This window comes from Condylura cristata, unplaced genomic scaffold, assembly GCF_000260355.1.
Source record: "Condylura cristata isolate star-nosed mole 26May11 unplaced genomic scaffold, ConCri1.0 scaffold00032, whole genome shotgun sequence".
Classification (NCBI taxonomy): domain Eukaryota; kingdom Metazoa; phylum Chordata; class Mammalia; order Eulipotyphla; family Talpidae; genus Condylura; species Condylura cristata.
In genome coordinates this window covers 12,521,969-12,538,178 of record NW_004567133.1, presented here as the reverse complement: position 1 = coordinate 12,538,178, position 16,210 = coordinate 12,521,969, and positions in this window count along the sequence as shown.

Here is a 16,210-nt window from a genome sequence, read left to right as displayed (position 1 = left end):
GAGCGTGTATAATGTGAGAGCATTTCAAGCCAGTGGGGAGAGTACATAAGGAAAGAGCCAACAAGGGTGTATTCTCAAATGACAGAATCTAATTTTGATGTTTTAATCATCTAGTTTTGAAAGTTGGTGAAGGGCAGCACCATCTTATCTGTGTCAATGCTTATCACAGGCCGGTTTCTCACGCACAGACTGTTAGATATCTTTGTGCTCCCTGAGGTCAGTACTTGTAATGGAGACCACGTAGCCAGCGAGCTTAAAATATTAACCTGGTTCTATAACAACAAATTTACAGGCTTCAGAATTCTTGCTTTATTACTTTCCTGGTTCAGGAGTCTATTATTATTTTTCCAGCCAGTGTCAGTAATAATGGACACAGCAGTAACATGATGAAACCCTTGCTATGTGTGTGTCTCATTTCTTGTGACTCTAAAGTGATCTGGGAGCAGATATGATCATTGCAGGGTTACAGAGAAACTGAGTTTGGAGCATTTTTTAAAAAGATTTCTTTTAGGGGCTCTCCCTGGTGGCGCAACGGGTTAAAGCACCGCATTATGAAGCTCTCCAAAACCACTGCAGCAAGAGTTCCATCCCCCACCAGGGAGTGACCCACAGGGCGCAGCAGACCTCTCCTGACCCAGCCCGCTGCTCCCCTCAGCTGTGTATTTCAGTATACCTGCCTGTTCTGCTCCCCACTCTGTCTCTGGTGAATCTTCTCACCCCCCACACCTCTGGCCTGTACCCCTGTTCTATAAGCATAAATAAATAAATCTTAAAAAAAAACCTTTATAAAATAAAATAAAATATTTATTTTATTTATGCAGACCAGTGTTGGGGGGAGTGGTGAGAGTATTCACCAGAGGCAGAGTGGGGAGCATCAGGCAGATCTTCTGAAGTACACTGCTGAGGGGAGCAGCCAGGAGACAGGGAGGTCTGCTGTGCCCTGTGGGTCACCTCCTTGGCTGGGGATTCAACTCTTGCTGCAGTGGCTGCCAATTTCTTCACAGTGCTGAGACTGAACCCCTTGCACCACCAGGGAGGCCCATGTTCAGAGAGCTGAAGTAACTCCTAGGGAAATGAGAAAGGGCTTGACCCCATTCAATGAGCTCCTGCCCAGCTTTCATTTATGCTGAAATGAGGGTCTCTTCTCACTCCTTCCACGCCTCCAGTACCTCTTCTCCCTGCCTCCCCCCTCTTTTCTTACTGTTAGGTCTTTGCAAGTCCCTTCCCTCAGCTGGGAAACTTTCTCCTGCTCTCTCCTTTCCCTCCCTAGTTAATTTCCACTCACTCTTCTGGTCTCAGTTTTATGTCATCTCTCCCTAAACCTTTCTTGGCTAGATCAAGCTCCTCTACCAGTTCTGTTTGTGTGCAGAGAAGGGGAGAGGCTGAGAAAGGGAGAGGTATAGAAATAAGAGAAGGCTTCCAATAATGACGTGCCACCACCCTCCCCCCAGGCCCAAGGTCAGGTCTGGTGCCTGGTTCCCAGTGGAATAAGAAGGCCTCCCCCCTCCCCCATTAATACCCTTCCTAGGGATCCCTTCCTTTTCAGTGTTTTCTAGGGGTTGGGCTGAAGTTTCTGCTGGGAGAACAGCAGTCCACTTTCCTCTCCTACCCAACCCTCTCTTCAGGTGTTGATCCAGAGCCCTCCCAAACAAACACCCCCCTGAAGACCACACTCTCAGTAGGGGGTTCCCAGGAAAACTGGAACTTGACCCCAGATACCAGCGAGAGGCCCAGAGAGAGCTTCCCCAGGTTCTTGAGGGTGACTCATCACCCAGCAGTTCCAGAATTAAGGGCGTTCCCTCCGAATTGCACGTGGAGAGTGCAGGTCATCCCAGAACGCTCCAGAATTTCCCATCCAACACCCCCCCAGACAGTGCTGGCGCCATGTGCTGGTTGTGACTGTCCCTATCTGGTGCCCACATGGGACTATTTGCAGAACAGAAGCCTTGCTTCCTTGATGTCTCTGATAGAACAAATATTTGCAGAATGAATGAATAGGTGACATCTTCCAAAGCTGCATCCCTCACAGGTCAGACTGACACTCAGAGAAGTGACTGACCCAAAGCAAGTAGAGTTGGTAGAGCTGGGTTCTAAGCCGCTGTCCCCGCCACAGCCACCTACAAGAGGGGCCCAGTGGTCTCAGCTATGGGCTGTGACATATCTGTAGTTCCCACAGTAAAATGCTCTCATGTGGAAGGTTTACTTGTGTGTGTGTGTGTGTATATATATTTATTCATATAGAACTGGGGTACAGGCCAGAGATGTGGAAGGTGAGAGGATTCACCAGAGACAGAGTGGGGAGCAGAACAGGCAGATGGACTGAAGTACACTGCTGAGGGGAGCAGCGGGCGGGTCAGGAGAGATCTGCTGTGCCCTGTGGGTCACCTCCGGGGCAGGCGAGGGTCAAACTCATGCAGAGGTGGCTTAAACTTCTTAGTGCTGTGCTTTAACCCACTGCGCCACCAGGGAAGGCCCTATTGTATGTATTTTTAAAACTTATTTTATGTCGTTATACATTCAAGAACTGGTATAGGTCCGAGGTGTGGGTGATGACAGGCTTCACCAGAGACAGAGCAGGGAGCAGAACAGGCAGATGGACTGAAGTACACTGCTGAGGGGAGCAGCAGGGAGACAGGAGAGGTCTGCTGTGCCCTGTGGGTCAGCTCCCTGGCCGGGGTTGGAACTCGGGAATGGCTGCCTATAGCTTTATAGTGCTGAGGCGTAACCCTTTGCACCACTAGGGCAGCCCCCCATGTGGTAGAATCTTGGGGGTTAGGGGTGACACTGGAGATCAGTACCAGTTCTTTAGAGAAAGTATAAGAGATCTGCTAGGTAAAATGACATTCTCATGCCAAATGCAACAGATCATTTTCAGAGGGATGAGCCATACATTCACACAATGCTTTATTTACCAAGAGGATTAGGGATTAAGGAATTCTTGAGGTAATTCTTGCTGAAATGTGCTTTCCCAAGGGAATCCTACTGATGTAAGCGCTATGGGTTGAGTGAATTAAGTGACCTTTTCCAAGATTTAGCCTTTTTTCTCCAGGAAGGTGTGCCTTTTGTTTGGATCTAAGGTACGAGACTGGGGTGAAAGGGAAGCCACAAATGGAATCTTTCAAATTGGAAAAAAAGCTGACTTAAATAAAGGTATGTTTGTCAGGCAAGTCAAGGCAACTTTTGAAATTATAAAATGCGATTCAAGGCCCCAGAGACTAGGGCAACCAAATTTAAACTGGGATTCAAAATAATGGGTGTGAATCCCAATGGAATTCAAATTCTTTCTGTGTTGACTAAGGAGGAAAATAGCTACAAGCAATGCTTGTGAAGTTGTTGTAGTGGACACAATCCTAAAAAGAGGAAGGCCATTAGTGCCTCCCTGATGGTGCAGTGGGTTAAAGTGCAGTACTGTGAAGCCATCTGCAGCCACTGTGGGCACAAGTTCGATCCCCAGCCAGGGAGGTGACCCACATGGCACAGCAGACCTAGCTAGCTGCTCCCCTCAGCAGTGTATTTCACTCAACCTGCCTGTTCTGCTCCCCTCTCTGTCTCTGGTGAATCCTCGCACCTCCCCCTACATCTCTGCCTGTACCACAGTTCTAGTGTGCATAAATAAACAAATCTTTTTTTTTTTTTAAGAGGAGTACCATTATTTTTAAAGTCCTCACCCTTGTACAGGAGACGAAGCGTTACCCAGTCTTGTTTAAGATAATCCTTTCTCAGGAGACAGGTGCTATGGTTATCCTCAGTTCAGGACTGAGGTGAGGAAACCAAGGTTAAAGAAGCCAAGGTCAAAGGCAACCTGGCTAGATTCAAAAGCCTGCTGCCAGTTCCAAGTTCTTCCATTTCTTTCGCCCAGTAAGCGCATGGACAATTTAATATCCCACTCGGATTAGACAAATCCCTTGGAATTTGATGTATGGTTTGATGTGTGGTTGTTATAATGAATTCACACACTACACAATAAAGATTTTTGATGTTGGAAAAGATGAAATCTGATGCCTTCTCCAAAATCTTTCCCAACGTTCCTAGTCTCTGGCCCACTTAGAATTTCCCTTTCCTCTCTGACCTTAATCATTGCGAGACTGTATAATGTACACAGACAATGTGGCAGGCAGGGTCTGGGTTAGCTCAGCACTGGCTGTGGAAAGATCCTCAGACGCTAAGAGGTTAAAAGTAAAGCAAAGTGATTTTAGTTTTAAAGATTTATTTTTGCATAGAAGAACTGGGGTGTAAGCCAAGTATGGGGGACGGTGAGAGGATTCACCAGAGACAGAGTGGGGAGCAGAACAAGCATATCTACAGGCAAGACAGGAGATGTCTGCTGAGCCATGTGGGTCAGCTCCCTGGCCAGGGATCAAACTCATACCACCCTGGCTGGTGATGGCTCTGAGTCTTTATCCCCTGCACTACCAGGGAGACCCCCTGAAGCAAAGTTTTAGTGAGAGTAGTTTCCAAGGGAGGAAAGAGCAGAAGTCAGTGGCTAACTGCAGAAGTTAGCAGCTGGAATCCAGCTTTCATATTCCAGTTTCCTTTACATTGTGGTTTCTTTGTGCTCACTTAGCGAGAACTGGGTTAGCAAGAGCTGGGTACAAACATTGAAGGTATGGTACAGGAAATGTTGCTGTGGGCAGGGTGTTGATGGCGCTGATGGGGACAGACTGTTCACAGGAAACGCTGCGGGTTCCTGGGGTCCTGGTGAGGGCATCTAGCTCACAGTGTTCTTTTTTTTTTTTTTTTAAGATTTATTTATGTATGCCTACAGAACTGGGGTACAAGACAGAGGTGCAGGGGCGGTGAGAGGCTTCACCAGAGACAGAGTAGGGAGCAGAACAGACAAATCGGTGAAGTACACTGCTGAGGGGAGCAGAGGGCGAGTCAGGAGAGGTCTGCCACGCCATGTGGGTCACCTCCAGGGTGGGGATCAAACTAATGCTGAGGTGGCTTAAGTTTCTTAGTGCTGCGCTTTAACCTGCTGCGCCACCAGGGAGGGCCCCCGGTTTGGTTTTAAAGTTTCATTTAATTTAAACGCATCAACAGACCTATTATAAAAAGTTGACTTGTTGAGAAATTAACAGACAGGATGTAGTTCCATTCACAAAGAGAAGTATAAACACTTCACTATCAGTAAGGATTTTGGTCAATAGCAGGCTGGTAGTAATATTTCAAGAGTGAAAAGTTTTACTTGGAGTTTTGTTTTGTTTTGTTTTTCAGAGACTTATTTATTTATGCATATAAGAGCTGGGGTACAGGCCAGGGGTGTGTGGGGGGGAATGAGAGGATCCACCAGAGACAGAGCGGAGGGCAGACCAGGCAGATTGACTGAAGTCCACTGCTGAGGGGAGCAGCAGGGAGACAGGAGAGGTCTGCTGCGCCCTGTGGGTCAGCACCCTGGCCAGGAATTGAACTCAGTCCACCACAGTGGTAGCTGAGACTTAACCCTTAGATCCCCAGGGAAGTCCCCCTACTTGAAGTTTTAGTTTAACTGGGGCATCAGGATCCCTGGGCCCTGTGGTGTTCAAGCATCAACTGTATACACCAAACTCAAGGTCACGTGGGTGACCCAGGCAAAGGCAGTCTGAACCCAGCCAGTGCTTGTGGGGTCTGTGGGGTCTGGGCCTGTTGCCCTCCTCACTGGCTTGACTGCTGCTCTCCAGGGGCTCTGGTCTCCAGTCAGGGTGCCTCTGCTGCTGTACCTGCTTATCTGTGCCAGCCCAGGGTAGTTGTGTTCTCTGAGCCTTGATTTCCCCACCTATAAAAAAGAAGACTTAATAATACCTTCCTCTTAAGATGCTACTGTGGCTCCAACTTAGCTAATGCAAGATAAACATTTCACAGTTGCTGTGTTTTTGACTTTTTTTTTTTAAAAACTGCCTTTATTCTGTTAGTAGTTGGAAAAATTAACTGCTATGGAAAAAGTACTTGCGAAGCTTGTCAACATGGACACCTTCTGAAGGGTCTCGTGGAACCAAATTCCCATTTACTTTTTGAAAAGATTTATTTTTATTTATTTATGCATACAAGAACTGGGGTGAAGGGCCCTTCCTGGTGGTGCAGCGGGTTAAAGCGCAGCACTGCAATGAACCACAGCCACTTCAGTGCGTGTTCAATCCCCTGCCCAGGAGCTGACCCACAGGGCGCATCGGACCTCTCCTGTCTCCCCGCTGCCCCCCTCCACTGTGTCTTTCCTTGGTCTGCCTGTTCTGCTCCCCACTCTGTCTCTGGTGAACCCTCTCACTGCCCCTTCACCTCTGGTCTGTACCCCAGGAAAAAAAAATAACAAGAACTGTGGTGTAGGCCAGAGTAGCAGAGCGTGAGAGGATTCACCAGACAAGTGTGGGGAGCAGAACAGGCAGACTGACTGAAATCATTGCCAGGGGAGCAGTGAGGAGACAGGAGAGGTCTGCGGTGCCATGTGGGTCAGCTCCCTGGCCGGGGATGGAGCACATGCTGTAGGGGCTGGTGATAACTTGATTCCAGAGAACCTTTGGGGGGCGGGGGGGCTAAATTCCCATTTATGTAGCCCAGCTCTGGAAAGGAAGTAAGTATTGAAGCAAATGCCGCTGAACCCTCGTGACAGAGTCATCTGACAAAGCTGGCAATTTGCAAATGAGTTTTCCATCCAACTTTATCTTTAAATACTCTTTCTTTTTTGAAAAACCAATATACTTTTTGTGAGGACAGATAGCAGCATTAGGAAATCCAATTATATAAAAAGTAGCACATCCAATGGGACAGCAGAAATATTGATTTGGGGGTAGCACACATCAAATGGCACTCATTAAGCTCAAAATGAATTAACATGAAGCCATGCAAGTGCAAATTTGCCTCAGCAGCCTGCACTTGGTCCTTTCTGGCTAAACTCACTTCCTCAAAGCAGCTGTTGCCCCAGAGCTATATAGTGGAGTTACCTTGTATAAGGGATCATGATGGGGTGATGCCATCAAGTGCTAATTCCCCAGCATACCTTGCAATTAACCGATGGCGGGCAGGATGCTTCAGTCACACAGTAGTTACACACTAACTCACAAAAGATACAGACTAGTTCTCTTTCTAGAAAGAAATTGAGAAATTCTGTGGATTAAGCACTTTGCATGTCAGAAGAGGGCTGTTTGGTGTCAGGGCGTCCCGGCAGGTCAGACAAGTTGGCAGATCACCATGGTTCTACATGCGGGCAGCAAGATGCCATCTAATATTAGGTAAATTGTAAGTAAATGAAAAGAGCTAGTAATCAGCCACTAAAGTTAATTAACAACGCTGCAGACGGACCTGCTGGAGGGCTCGGCTTGCAGCAGGATTTCACAAGACCAGATGCCCAGACTTTTCTTCCCATGCCTGGTTTGCAAAGCAGAGTTCTTGGGCCCATTTCACAAACTTCCATCTGTCCATCTTTGCTCAACAGCCCATGTACCCAAAACACGGAACCTTTCTACCATATCTCTATCCTCTTCTGGTTTTGCTGATTTCTGCCTCACATCGACTTGCTGTTGCCTGTGCACTCATCATTCCAATGATCTTTTTTGTTCCTGATCAAGATGACCTGTATGTTGGCTTCCAGAGTCTATGTTTTTGGAATGTCTTCTAAACCATCAGGGCTGTGGATGGAGTTACACGTGCGTGTCCTGGAGGCAGAGGGGCCTCAAGTCATCACGTTCTTCCAATAAAAGCTGTGTATGGGGCCTCGTTGGTGCCACAAGGGGTCAAGTCTCAGCACTGTGAAGCTGTCACCAGCCACTGCAGCAGGAGTTCGATCCCCAGCCAGGGAGGTGACCCACATGGCACAGCATACCTGTCCTGACCTGCCTGTTGCTCCCCTCGGCAGTTTCAGTCCATCTGCTTGCTGTGCTCCCCACTCTGTCTCCAGTGAATTCTCTCACCCCATGCACCTCTGGCCTATACCCTAGCTCTTGTCTGCATAAATAAATAAAATAAATCTTTAAAACAACAACAAAGCTGTGTCTGGACAAAGCCATCTCTACTTGTGCTCTGTTCACTCTGATATCTGCTACCTGCTTCTCGAACCCTCAGGTAAGCACAGCTTTGGGGGCTGTTCCTGGCTAAAGACAGCACTGTATTCACTGGCCAGTGGAGAAGATTTTAATTAATCTAACAGGAATGACCTAAATCGAGATAGAAACTATAATGGAAAAAAATGCAGAGAATAGGGACCATGTCTTTCATTGGGGGGTGGTTAGGAGAAGCTTTCCTATAAGCCTCTATTGCTCTGTAACAAACTCCCCACAAACTTAAGAATTTAAAACAGTAAGTCATTGATTTGTTCCCCAGATCTGTGACTTGTCAAATGTGTGCTCCACCTGGCATCAGCTGGGCAGCTGGAGACGGAAGGGTTCACCTTACTTTATTTTTTTAAAGATTTATTTATTTGTGCATACAGGAACTGGGGTATAGGCCAGAGGTGTGGAGGGCAGAATTCGGGGGGCCAGAATTGGCTGATATGCTGAAGCAAACTGCTAATGGGAGTAGTGGGCAGGTCAGGAGAGGTCTGCTGTGCTGTGTGGGTCAGCTCCCTGGCGGGGATGGAGCTTGTGCTGCAGAGGCTGGTGATAGCTTTGTAGTGCTGTACTTTAACCTGTTGAGCCAGCAGGGAGGGCCCACATTCTGCTAATTTTTAAATCACAAATGTGAGTCTTTGAATTGTTTCCAAGATCATGGACTTTATTTCAGGGTCCCTTGAGATACCATGTAAACTTTTCCATTGCTGCAAAAGCAGACACAAGTAAAAACAGTCTTTTAAAAATTATCCATTGCTAAATCCATATGATAAGGATATTCTCATGTCTCAGACCAGAGAACACTGACAGTTAGAGAAATGCTAGCTTCCACTTGTTCAATCAGCTCTTAACTCTGTGGTTCTCAAACCAGGCTGCCCGTGGTCATCATTGTTATCACAAGTCAGTGCTTATTGATCACTAACAACATTGCATAGCGATGGAAATGCTTCAGATGAGCGTACTCATTTCTCATCACAATGGCCCTGGAGACTAAGTACTATTATCATCTCCACTTTGTGGGTGAGGTAGTGAAGTCATGCATAACTGAATAATTTTCCCAGGATACATAGCTGCAAAGTAACAAAGTCTGGAACAGCCAGACTAATTCTGATTCCAGAGGTCTAGCCATGCTCCTCTGCTGCCATAAAGGTACATCAGGGCACTGGGGCTTCTGTTAAAAATACACTCCAGGGCCCTCCCTGGTGGCGCAAGGGGTTAAAGCGCAGCACTATGAAGCTGTCTGCAGCCACTGCAGCATGAGTTCTATCCCCAGCCAGGGAGGTGACACACATGGCCTGGCAGACCTCTCCTGACCCACCTGCTCCCCTCAGCAGTGTATTTCAGTTGATCTGCCTGTTCTGTTCCCCGCTCTGTCTCTGGTGAATCCTCTCACCACCCCTGCACTTCGACCTGTACCCCAGTTCTGTATGCATAAATAAATAAATCTTAAAAAAAAAAAAGCATTCCAGGCCTCCCTGATAGCCCATGGGTTGAGTCTCAATGCCATCATCTCTATATCCTGAGTTCGATCCCCACCAGGGAGCTGACCCACATGGTGCAGCAGACCTCTCCTGTCTTCCTACTGCTCCCCTCAAAGTTCATTTCAGTGGAGCCACACCTGATCTGCTTCCCACTCTGTCTCTGATGAATCCTCTCACCCATGCACCTCTAACCTATATCCTAATTCTTCTAAGCAAAAATAAAAATTAAATCAAAGAAGTAAAAAATAAATTAAAATGAAAATATGACTCCAGGACCTACCCCAACGCTGCTGTCTCAGAGTCTCCAGGAATCTATACTTAAACAACCCCCCGATATTCTGATAGGCCAACACTGATCTCACAACTTCTTGTCTCCTTCACCTGCAAACTCCAGCTGCCAGATGATTATGCACAAAGCATTTCTTCATCTGTGGCTTGTGAGTCAAAGAAATTGTTCAATGGAGTGTGAAGTCTCAGGACTTGCAAGTCAGTCCTGAATTTCTGCCTCAGAAATTCTACACATAAGCAGCTACCTGATATTGATTGAGCAAGGCGCTCTGTTTCCTCGCCTGGTCAAGGAGGGTCAGATCAGCAGAGGAGGTATGTCCAGCACGTAGGAGGGTGCTTGGCCATCAGTCAACAGCAGATGAATACGGTTATTATCACTGGTGGCCAGCAGAGGGGGGTGACCTTTTACAACCCCTCAGTCACAAATGGGCAACTCATCAGGCTGTCTTGACTGTTTCCTCACCTGCAGAGTTGGGATGTTAATATACTTTTCTTCCAAGCTGGGAGCATTAGAGGGAGAAACTGTCTCCACTGTTGAGGGGCACATAGCATTCAATGAAAGTGAAGTGTTAGTGTTCTTTATTCTTTCTATCTCTGTGCTTCAGACAAAAGGCATTCTTAACAACTTGCATGGGCACCCTCTTTGGCAGGCAGTCCCCTCGCATTTTTCTCTGCCCGGCCTTCTGCCTGGATTTCCTTGCGTGTGTCACCTCCCCAGCAATCTCCTCCAGCCCCACCAGCAGTGTCCTGGTGCCTGGGAAGCCACCCCTCCCCCTCCCCCATGGGGACTTCACTGACCTCTCTGGGGACACTTATTTTTAGCCCTAGGCGGAAACCTGTTTGTCTCTTCTCTGCCTGCAGGACCCGTTTTCTCAACTTCAAGCAGCATTTTTAAACCAGAGCAGACCCCTTTATATGTCTGTCCCCCTAAACAGGCCAGAGATATTTTTAGAAGGTACTGGATAAAGTTTGGAGTCAGGCATTCGGGCGGCTTGTCACCTCATCGGTCTGTGCCAAGACCTAGACTAAATGCATCACTACGGACCAAGCCTTCTGCGTGAGGGAGTGATTGTTAGCAAGCTGCTCAGGGAGGGAGCTGGCCTAACTGATGTCTCCTCATTCCTGGAGAGGAGGCCCTAGGGGGATTTATCAAGAACCAAGGTTACCCAGTCTCCCCCATAGACTTACACGGATGGGAATACAATGGACAGATTGCTACAAAGGTGGGCAGGCCATGGAGGCCCAGCCAAGGACAAGCCTAGACCAAGATGTTCCCACTCCTTTCTGGGGAGGCAGATAAGAGAGCTTCCAGAGCCCAAGTCACTCTGCCTTTGTAGACCGAAATGCTTTTTGTTATCTTCCTTTGATAAGGGTTTTTGAGACCTCTTGTTTATTTGGGGACTCACAGGAACAATAGCTGTAGTTCATTCAAGGGCCTGCTGGAGACCAAGCTTTGAAGGTATCCTCCCTGGGAACTTCTTCCTTGGAACAAAAACTGTGTCCTACTGAGCTTCAGATCTTTCTCAAATGTCACCTTCTCAATGAAGGCCTCTCCAGGTGACCTGATTTAAAATGGCAACACACCCCCACCTCCACCCTGATTCCCAAGGTCTCAACTCCACCCTCAACACCTCCTGACAGGCCCCCGCCCCCACAAGGAGGACATCCAGTGGGTGGGGAGATTTGTCACTGAGAGCCTCACGGAGCCTGGATCTTTAATAAATGATATGGTCTAGCGATCAACCCATCATTCTTTTAAGCAGCTGTTCCTGATGGATATGGCTTGTTTCCAGTGTCGTGTTACTATAAACAGGTGAACACTCAGAGGTGAAACTTCTTGGGCAAATGTCTTTGCATATCTGTGTGATTCTATTACAGGACAGATTTTGATATGGGTCTGATAAATCAAAGGAAATGAGGAGCTTGAATATGGTTAGATTCTGGCAACAGCTCTTCGAAAAATGACTGTTTCCCAGGTATAGTACCCCCAACAGTGTACGAGGTTCTCAGTCAAGACTGGTGAAATTGATGGAGGCTAGGAATAGAAAGGCTGGAGGGAACTCTACAAGGTCAGGAACCTTAGGCACAGGAGGTGGGGAGAAGAGACTAGGGAAGCCATTAGTCAGGTTATGGAAGCCAAGACCCTCAGGCCTCTGTGCCCAGATCAGGAGGACCCACACCCAGACAGGTGTCGGACTGTCCCAGGGAATGTCACCTGAAGGTGGAAGATAGGGGATTAAGGAACAAACTACCCACTTACAAAGATGAGCCTCTCCCTAGGGAAAGAAGTTTATAGGCCCCCCTCCCCACCCCCCACAGTGACCCCACAGAGGGACTGCAGCCCTCTGCCCACCTGTGCCTATGCAGTCGCTTCTTCCCACCCACTCTCCCTCTGCGGGGCAGCAGCCTCCTGCCTGCCCGTGAGCTGCACCTGCTGGGGCCTCTCTGCACTGCCCCCCTCAGTGGAGGCCGCTCTCCTAAGCCCACCCACCTGCGACCATGAAGGCCTCTCTCAGCAAGCCTGTCCCTTCCGGCCAGCTCCTCCTGCCCACCTGTGTCTGTGCAAGTTTCGTTTGCTCTTCTGTCCCTTTCCCTAATAAAGTTGCTCTTTAAATATGATAATGTCTCTGTGTCATGGAGAATCTTGCCACATGCCGCTGATAGTGGGGCTCTGGAGAAGCCTTTCCCAGCGTGAACCCCAGGACCCCGCACTCCAAACCTACCAACTCCAAAATAACATCAAAGTCAGGGCAGGGGCGGAGGGCCTGCTCTGCTCAGCTGATCTGCTGATCCTTGCTGCGGCACCAGCGCATGGCCAAGGTGACATCGATGTTCGTTGCATTCTAATCACCAACGCTGGCAGTCCTAATACAGCCTTGTTCTTGGATGTTTCTCTGGTCAGGGATTCAAGTCAACCCCCTGACTTTGGTTTTCAATTAAATCACCACTACCAGGAATCTCATTACTTCCTTCAGTGAGTTTATTGCATCACTGGTTCAAATTTTCTTTCCTGCAACCCCACCCCACCTTATCCTCACCTGTTCTCAGGAGCCATACAAAACAGAGCTAATCCTTTTTCCACATGACGGCCCTCAAAATATTTGAAGACTGTACCAAATCTCCTCTGTGTTTTCCCCTTTCAGAGTGAAGCTCGTCAGCACCAACTACGCATGCTCTCCAGATGGAAGATTGTCTACCCAGAGGCCCTTGAGTGTAGTGACTAAGAAGAGCTTCAGGATAGCCCAGGCCTGGGCTCCACTTAGCGCCACACTTCCCGGCTCTCTGACCTTGGCTAAGTCACTATTTGGACTTTAGTTTCCTCCTTTGGCTAAATGACGTTAAACAGGTTCCACTCACAGGGTCACTAACTCTGTGACATTACACCATTTATAAAAAAATCAAAATTGGGGCTCTCCTGGTGGCACAAGGGGTTAAGTCTGAGCACTATGAAGCTGTCAACAGCCACTGCAGCAGCAGCTGGATCCCAGGCCAGGGAGCTGACCCATATGGCACAGCAGACCTCTCAGGTCTCCCCTACCACTCCCCTCAACAGTGAATCCTCTCATCATCCCGCCCACCCCACCCCCACACCTCTGGCCTACACCCCAGCTCTTGTATGCATAAACAAATCTTTAAAAAAGTTAAAATTTATCTTATGACTGTGATGAAGATAACAAAGACAGGGTTATGTTTATTTTTTTCTTCTGGTTTTAAAAGGATGAAAAATGTTGGATCTTAGGGACTGTGCCTTTGGGAACAGAGCTATACGTGGGTTCTGGTTGCTGGAAGAATAAGAAAAAGAGACAATAAGCCAAGTATATCCAGTGCGTTTTGTAACTTAATAAGTGAAGATCAAAAATAACAAAGGGCTGTGTAGAGAACAGAGTGTGATCTGGAGGAACCCCTGCCCCCCCCTTTTATCAGCACTGGTTGGAATTTACAGACTCAGCTCTTCTGAATGAAAGGATCACAGCCTCCAGCCCTCCTGTTATCACCTTGCTTGTAAGAGCCTGGCAAGAGGTTTTGTTAAAAAGATACATAGTCTAGGGCATTTGTTTGAAAAGAGAGGTGTCTTATTCTGCCTAGCCAAAGAATAAAACACCACAGGCGGTATGAGTTGGGGGTGGGGCCTTATAAGCAATAGAAACTTAATTTCTGCATAGTTCTTGAGTGCAAGATCAAGGCATCAGAGGGCCAGATTCCTAGGTAGTAGCTCTTCCCTGTGCCTCAACTGGAGCCGGGGCAAGGAGGCCTCTCAGGTGGCTTTATAAGGAAACTAACCTCATCATCATGACCTGGTCAGCTCTCAGAGGGCCCTACTCCTGACACCACCACCTTGGAGATTAGGATATCAAAATAGGAATTTAAGGAGGGTAGGTACAAGCATCAATCAAACCAAGAGGAAATATACATCCAGGGGCATGTGTATTTAGAATTCTGGAAGGAAAGACAAGAGACAGGTAATAGCAGTTGTCTTTTGGAAAGGACTAGGAACGTGTGAATGGACACAGGAATGGGAGAACGACTTCACGGCCGTTCCTGGTGACAGCTTTGCGACTCAACCCCAAAGCTACCTAAAAGGCCCTTGACATGACTATTTCTGAGATGGTTCTAAGGTGCCAGTTGTCCCATCGAACTGCTGAGTGGTGGTCTTGCAATTTGTTTCTGGATATCTTGCAATCTGTTTCTCATTCACCTGTTGATGGAGGTTTGGGTTGTTTCCAGATGGGGGCTGTTGTGAATAGCACAGCTCTCCTCATCACCATATGTTCGTGTAGATGTGTTTTTATTTCTCTTGGTTAAATAGCCAAATGTGGGGAGAAATAGAGCTTCTTGTTATCCTTTCAGCATCACCGATTCAGGGAAGAATGGCTACTAACTGGAATCCAACCAAGCGTTTATAGCTACAGTTTACAGAAAACACAGGGACAGAGGTACAGATTAAGGCAGGCCAGTGAAGAAACATGGAAAAATCTAGAATGTGGAACACGCTACTGTAGACTTACTTGGTTTGGTGCCTTCAGTGAGACAATGGGCTTAACAAATGCTTTTATAAAAAAGGAAAGATTATTCTCAATGAAGAGACAAAGCTGCTAAGTGCAATGCATGAATTGTGAAAAACTGGACCAGATTAGGACAATAAAACCCAGCTGGCTGTGCTTGCTGGCTGCAAAGGAAATAGCCTTTCTCCCAAGGACTCTGGGCAGCTGCAAAGTGCCCAAGTGACTTTCTTCCTGGAGTGACCACTATTTTGCTACTACCTGAAAAGCTTCTTTAAAATGATAAACGGGGACCTCCCTGGTGACTCAGCGGGTTAAAGCACGGCACTATGAAGCTAGCAGCAGCCACGGCAAGTCGAGTTCGACCCCTGGCCAGGGAGCTGACACACCTGGTGCAGCAGACCTCTCCTGTCTCACCCGCTGCTCCCCTCAGCAGTGTACTTTGTCAGTCGCCTGTTCTGCTTCCCACTCTGTCTCTGGTGAATCCTCTCATCCCCTGAACCTCTGGCCTGTACTCCAGTTCTCGGATGCATACATAAATAAATCTTTTTTAAAAAATGATAGACGGTCACAAATCTTGCATTTGGAAATCATATCCATGCAAGCGCCTCTTGTCTGGGAGCTCTAAGTCACTTGCAGCCCCACAAGCTGCTGGGCTGCAGCCCAAGCCCAGAGTTTCACATGAAGGCCTTCTGAACCATCTGTGTGGGACTTGGCACTTTCGGGTTAACCAGTCCTTGTGGGGCTTTACTGTCCTGATTGATAATAACTGCTTTCTTCACGGCTCTGTTTAGTTTTGGGTGTCTCAACTCTGCTTCCTTTCAGTTTCACCCTAACTTGACACTTGCCCAAATCCTGTAAGAACTTGATCTTTTCCTTTGTTTGGTAAAGCATCTTAGAGCTCAGGGTGAGCTTTCCTCTACTATAATAAGTGAATTAGTCTGGCTTTGTTGAAGGATGTTCTGCCCCTGATGGCATTTTCTGATTGGGCTAGAGCAATCAGGTTCCTTGAGCATACTCTTAAAAAAGAACAGCTTGGAGACAGTTAAATGTGTTAGAGGACTACAGGGCATCTTGTCAGATAAGAAAGTGGTTTGGAGGTCATGTAAGGGAATTTGATTATTTTTTAGAGGTGCTTATTGAAAGGTTGAGGGCAAAGTGTTGTGAAATTTAGTGACCTTGAAACATTTATTTTAAAAAGTAAATGAATACCGTCTGGATACATAAAGATGAAGCAGATAGGCAAAACAGTCACATGGAGTTAGTGACTTTCTCATTGACTCAGCAGGGTGGGGGGTGGGGAAGGTGGTGTCTCCTAGGTTGAGAGGGTAGAGCCTGAGGGGGTAAGGACTCATTGACCGGATGTGGGGTAGATGACCACAGTGGGGTTGCAGGGAGGAAAGAGAACCTTTGTGGCATCCTGAGATGG